Here is a 6377-nt window from a genome sequence, read left to right as displayed (position 1 = left end):
GGCTCGCTGTTTAAGCCAATTCAACAAGACGTCCATCTTAGTTGAGAGTGCACACACCTCTTCTAGTACTTCTTCGCTCTTATTGCATGATTGGATATTGCATTGAGACCAACCTTGACTAGAGGTCATCTTCTCCATGAGAGTTTCAACTTTTCTAAGGGTTAGTGACATAAATGATCCTCTAGTAGTAGCATCTAGTTGTTCATGAGCTTTTTGAGTTAATCAATAGTAGAAACTTTGCATGAGCAACCAATCTTCCATCCCATGATGAGGACAATCTAAAATGTATTCTTGGAAACATTCCCATGCTTTTGGAATGGTTTCACCTTTCTGCTATTGGAAGTTGGAATTTTTTCCTCTTAAGGCATTAGTCTTGCCTATAGGGAAGAACTTTGCTAGAAAGGCCTTCGAACATTTTGCCCATGTATTGATGTCTTCTTTGTTGGTGTAGAACCACTGCTTCGCACTTTCCCACATGTGAGAATGGAAAGAGGCAGAGTAGTATGATGTCTTGAGCAACGTCCTTGATGGTGATTATGCTGCTAATCTCTAGGAAAGTTTGAAGATGAGCACTAGCATCTTCATATGCCTTTTCGCTGAATGGAGTAGCTTGCACTATGTTGATGAGTCTTTTCAGCCATAGCCTCAAAAACTGGTGTTGAGCTTCCTCTTGATTAGTTTGATTGTGATTGATGGAATTTGTTGATGAATCAGAACCAATCCTGCAATACCCTATATAAGATATGAACAAAGACAAACAAGGGTAAGCCTGCTAAAATAGAGGTGCTAGTTATGATCTCATCAATAAGTATTTATTTGATCAATTCTCTTAGCCTTGTGCCCCTCCTCAGCAACGGCGCTAGAAATGCTTGTTGGCATTTCTTAGCATCACTCTTTACTATGTTGTCATCCCTAGCAATGACGCCAGAAATGCATTGTTGGTAATTATTGAGAACACTTGTAAATTTATATATATTAAGTATCCACAAGTGCATACATAATGTACCATTGTAGCATTTCACCCAGGAGTATACAAGGCATCATTATTTATATTTTATCCATAGGGAGGAGCGATGGGGTGGCAAGAGATATTGACAAATATGCATACTTATGACAAGATCATTAACTCTCATGCTATAGGAGTGGTAAGTCAAATGATAAATAAATGATAAGTTTAAGGCATTGATAGTAATCCAGAGATAGAAATTGTAATAGAACCGCCTAATTTATAAGAGCACAAGTACAATAGCAGTCACCAAAGTGATCAAACCATCATACTTGAGCTCATATAAACCCGGTAGTCCGATGAAATCACGAAGGATCTCAAATTAATCAACATACAAACCAAGATCATAGATGACTCAACATAACAAGTCACATGTTACATCATAGTTCACAAGTACCTCACATACATCAGAGTTCACATAGTTTTTACAAACCAAGTTCAAATAGTGGAAGCAAAGTAGTTTGACATCAACATCACACTTAGTTCAAATACATGCCAGTACCATGGTCATTTCCAGCAAAAGTAGAACAGAGAGGATAACTTAGGAGTACCATGCCCTATGGTTTAGTCCTCATCCACGGTAGGATGAAGGCAGTTCTTACAGTACCCATGATACATCATATCATCTACAATAAGAGGGAATAAACCCTGAGTATTAGAATTACTCAGCTAGACTTACCTACCGTAAACCAGAAATAATATGACACAAAGGAGTATGCAAGGCTTTATCGGTGGAGTTAGCTTGAAAACATTTTGCATAAAAGCTTAAGTAACATAACTTGGAGATTTCATATCTTTAACATCAAATTGAATACCTAATCAATTAAGCATCTCTAGATTAGCACCTGTACTTGAGCAATCACATGATTAAGTTAATCAAGCCTTAGTAACCATATCTGGTGTATTAATTTGAGCATCACCATAACCATAAAGTTCTATCAATTAATGCTACTTTGCCACTGCTCAGTCAAGTTCTCACTATCCAAAAGAGGACAACAGCTCGAATCGATTGCAACCAGCTAGGGTAGTTGTTCCTAACACAAACCCATACTTCCCCCATCGGGGTCACATCGTGTCACCATTGGTACAATTTAGGTACAGTTGTGGGTCCGATCAGCGCCGCACCCTCTGGGATACTACTAGTCTGCCAGGAAGTTTAGGCCTAGCCTACCCTTGGACTCATGCCACTAGCTCCCCGCACATCCTTACTACATCTAGTGCGCGCACTTTCACTTATCGGGTCCTAGCCTGAGTTGAGCTACTCGGCTTCATAGTTGGAACAACTTATCCGGCCAACTAAGTGTTAGGCATGCGTTTCAACATGACATGAGGACGTATAGCAAATCGGTCCTTAACTAACACAGACAGGGATAAATAGGCACCAAGACCTCCATGCCTTGTTGCTTCTCTATCACAATCCCGCCCGGTCTTCTTTTTATTCATCAACACATAGTTATTTCCACGATAACAATTATAGCCAACCGTGATCAGATATCTACCTATATCTTGTAGGTGACAGGAAATCACCCGACTTCTACCGAACTAAGCATGGCTAAGCATATATTCGATCCTAGACCTACCAAGGATTCAAGATATATTTGTCTAGACAAGGAAAATATATATAGCAAATGTTTCAAATCAACTCCCAAACCTAATGCATCAAACATAAAGGACTCAAGTGATATTTGTAAAAACATAGGAGGCTTATAATTCTTCTTGGCTTGCCTTTCAAGAATGAGGAAGGTTGGTGGTCAGGACACTTAGGAAGATCTTCCACGTTGACTACTCCTTCCGCCTAAACCTCCTGCTCATGGGCTGCGTGTTGCTCCTCCTGATGTTTGGGTTTGAACTCGAGTAGAGTCACTCCTTCTGGGAACCTATTGCATGCATATGCATAAATGAGTATCATGAATGCATAAGAGATGAGATGATATGATATGATAAATTGTATACACATGAGCATGGTTATTTGCAAGATGTATGATAAGTTTAACATTTGTTGACCAAATAGCTGTATAACTTTCTTTTGGTTAATCTTTACTGAGTAGGTGCATATCTCTTCTATAGTACAAGAAACATACACTCACCAAGTTCTACTAACCTAAGGTAAAGTTGTTCATCATTAGTAAGAGGCTTAGAACCTACAACTAACAACTCATCTTAATTAGCCTAAGGATCTACACAAGCATCACATAAGACAAACAATTACAATTTGACTTAGTCATTTCCTAGACTGTAAATGGCAACTATTTATTTTGGCCATATCTAGAGTTCTACTCAACCAAATACTATGACTTTCTTACAGTCATCTCAAGATGATTCAATGGCGATCAAGGTCAAACAAAGCAATTTCCCAGACCTATCTAGAAATTCTAGAGAATAAGCATTTCTGGAGACCAACTTCTAGCAGCTATAACTCTCAAACCATTTAGCCCATTGCCATGAAAATTTGACACAAGCAAGATAAGTAAGTTATCTACAACTTTGTTATTGACATGATTCACAACAAACATCATTTTACCCATGCAATTTACTTAACAACAGAAACTATCCAAAATAGTCACTAAAATTGAATTATAGAGCAATTAATATTTCACTGCATACAAGCAATCAAATTGGGGCACAACCAATGGTACCAACAGTTCTTAGACATCATATACACTTTAGAAAACATAATGGTCAAGCCCAAATACACTAAGGTGAAATAAGGAACATATACTAAAGTGCACAATAAATTCTAAGAAAATTACAATAGCCTACATATGACCCCAAAAGTCTAGTGTACGAATTTCATGCCATTTGGATAAGTATAGTCATCTCTACAAAAATGACAAGTTGCATAGGCTTATTTTAGCAAAAATAGTTTAGCCTAGTGAAAAGTGTCAAACAATAGATTTCATATTTTTCTTACTTTCATCCTAGCACCATAACACTGTGAAAAAATTTGCATGATCACTAGTTATGTATTTTTAGTCTAATGAATTTCACCATAAATCACCATTTATTTAGGGTTAAATAGAAGGACCCTATTCAAAATAGATTTATTGTGGGTTTATCATTTTTCCTAGCTAGAGCATGTTAATACAAACTCAACAAAATGGGAATCATATTTTTTATCACTTCCCTAGCTCCAGATATGCATTTTACAAGATTGAAAACAATTTAAAAGCACTTATCTAGCTCAATTGAATTCTCCTAGAAAAACATCCCAAATAGTGGATTTCATATTTTTACCAAATGGTACACTTCATGATGAATCTAACAAATTTTGGTTCACCCAAATTGGATACTCCTAGCACAAGATATGAATTTTTGAAACATGTATTCAAATATGTGAAAAAATAAGAAAATTAAAGAACACACAGACTGACAGATGGGGCCCGCTCAGTCAACGAAACAGAGGCAGGGGACAGAGGTTGAATGGCAATAGCTCGCCATCGATGAGGTTACCACCATCATGTTCCCCACCCTCACGCGCACCTAATGGTACCCTCGGTTGGTTCGGTGGATCATCAAAGTTACCTCAACGGCAAGCATGGCGGATGGTGGTGGTCGCACGGTGGCATGTCAGCCGTCCCTAGTGACAACATGGCTAGGTAAGCATGGCTATGACTTCTATGGACTCTAGCGGTGCTCTTGGGTTAGGTCTAAGCCACTGACAGAGAGGCGGTGAGGTCCGGCCGCGTGCGCGGCACTCAGTGGCGCCCAATGCATGGCGGCGGTGCTTGCCATTCTAGCAAACCGGTGGCAAGAGGTGGGTCTCCATCTTCACAGTAGGAGCTAGCATTCATGGCTACGCATAAACATCTTTGAGTGGGGGATGGCGAGACCTAGGGGTTGTTGGCCATGGCGAGCTCAAACTCACGGCCATGGCAGGCATGGCGGGAGCGACGGTGCATTCCTGCCTATGCTATAGTAGTATCTACCCAAGCTCTGGCCTGAAGCAGTAGTGACCTAAGGCTACTACGGACTAGATGATAGGAAGGTAGGAGATGTATTGGAGTGGCCTAGCCACTGGTGAGCCAAGAGCACAGCGGCGCTCCGGTGATGTTGCGGTGGCAGAAACAGCCGTAGGCCTTTACCATAGGCTCAAATGGCGGCTCTACTGGGTTGAGGTGGTAGAGTAGAGCAAGGCAGGAGCTATTGGCATGGGCAATTTCTAAATGGAGCTTTGTTGGATGCACGCGAGCTTGGCGGCGACACTGCTTGTCTGTGGGAGAGAATGAGCGCGAGGCGAGGCAAAGAAAGAGTGAGCACGAGTGGGAGTGGAGCAGTAGGGACGCGGCCCTCTTGTCCACGCGCTGGCCTGACCATCCCAGCCATCGTTGGTGTATGGCCACCGCATGGCAACCACGGCCTGGCGCGGTCGGCCACTGATGGCGTGGCGTTCGTGGACATCAGGCTTGATGAATCGACTAACAGCATGACTTCCTCCACCTCTATCTCCTAATCTATTCGTTCTTTGCAAAAACTTCATTAACAAAAGTTTTAGAGCAACATGTAAACTCCAACTTTGCTTTAGGGAGTAACATCTAATTCATCATGGTTTTCAAAATGCAAAGCTCCAAAGTAGGTCACATTGAAACTAAAATCAGCTTGTGACTTAGCAAATTTTTCTAAGTTTGAAAACAACATTTTGTTGCTACTTGTGAGCTATTTTTTACCATGGTATGCACTAAATTAGGTATTGGCCCAAAAATGAAAGTTGTTACTCTAGTCAAATACTACAACTTTGCTTAAGGGTGCACTACCATGCAAGCAATCTAAGGCATAGTTCAACATTGGTCAAACTAGTAACTTGAAAATGGAAGTTTAGGGTAAACTAGGACTTAGAAGCAAAATTGGCCCATGTCATGAATACAAACATTGTCTCATTTACCATCCTAGATATGTCTAAGGTGTTTTTGTGATCAACATCAACCACTTGCATTAACAAGCATGACCATAAAGCGTACACACGTTGCAACATATAATAACAAAGGGTATGTTTCATATGTTTATGCTCATATATGAATGAATGATGCTTATGCTCATGCAATGCAAGTGCAAAAGTGCAAGCCTAACACCTAGGGTATTATAGAAATAGATAATCATAAATGTGTAGAAATAGATACTCATAAATGTACTATGGCTAGGCAGGAGATTAATTAACAGCAAAAGATTCCTAAGTCATTCTTTACTAAGTCTTTTGTACACCCAAGTATATACACTCTCATCTATAGCATAATCAACTTTGTATCTATGCATAAGGAACATTACTAAGATCAAGAACATAGCTTGACTCCCTTTGCAACTAGGGTTCTACTTGTTCTACAAACGGGGAGTGGACTACAAAGGACTCAACGAGAGTGTCACACTCGTGATCTACCAC

At 40.2% G+C, this 6377-nt stretch overlaps 1 non-coding gene across 1 annotated transcript; it reads left to right on the top strand.

Annotated features, from left to right (window-relative positions):
* The first annotated feature begins 259 nt into the window (after window positions 1–259).
* LOC136509783 (small nucleolar RNA R71) lies at window positions 260–367 on the top strand. The gene has a single exon (XR_010772524.1). It is a non-coding gene; the product is annotated as a small nucleolar RNA R71 (small nucleolar RNA).
* The last annotated feature ends 6010 nt before the right edge of the window (window positions 368–6377 follow it).

The sequence above is a fragment of the Miscanthus floridulus genome, chromosome 15 (assembly GCF_019320115.1).
Source record: "Miscanthus floridulus cultivar M001 chromosome 15, ASM1932011v1, whole genome shotgun sequence".
Lineage (NCBI taxonomy): Eukaryota > Viridiplantae > Streptophyta > Magnoliopsida > Poales > Poaceae > Miscanthus > Miscanthus floridulus.
This window is presented reverse-complemented; position numbering and strand designations above follow the sequence as displayed.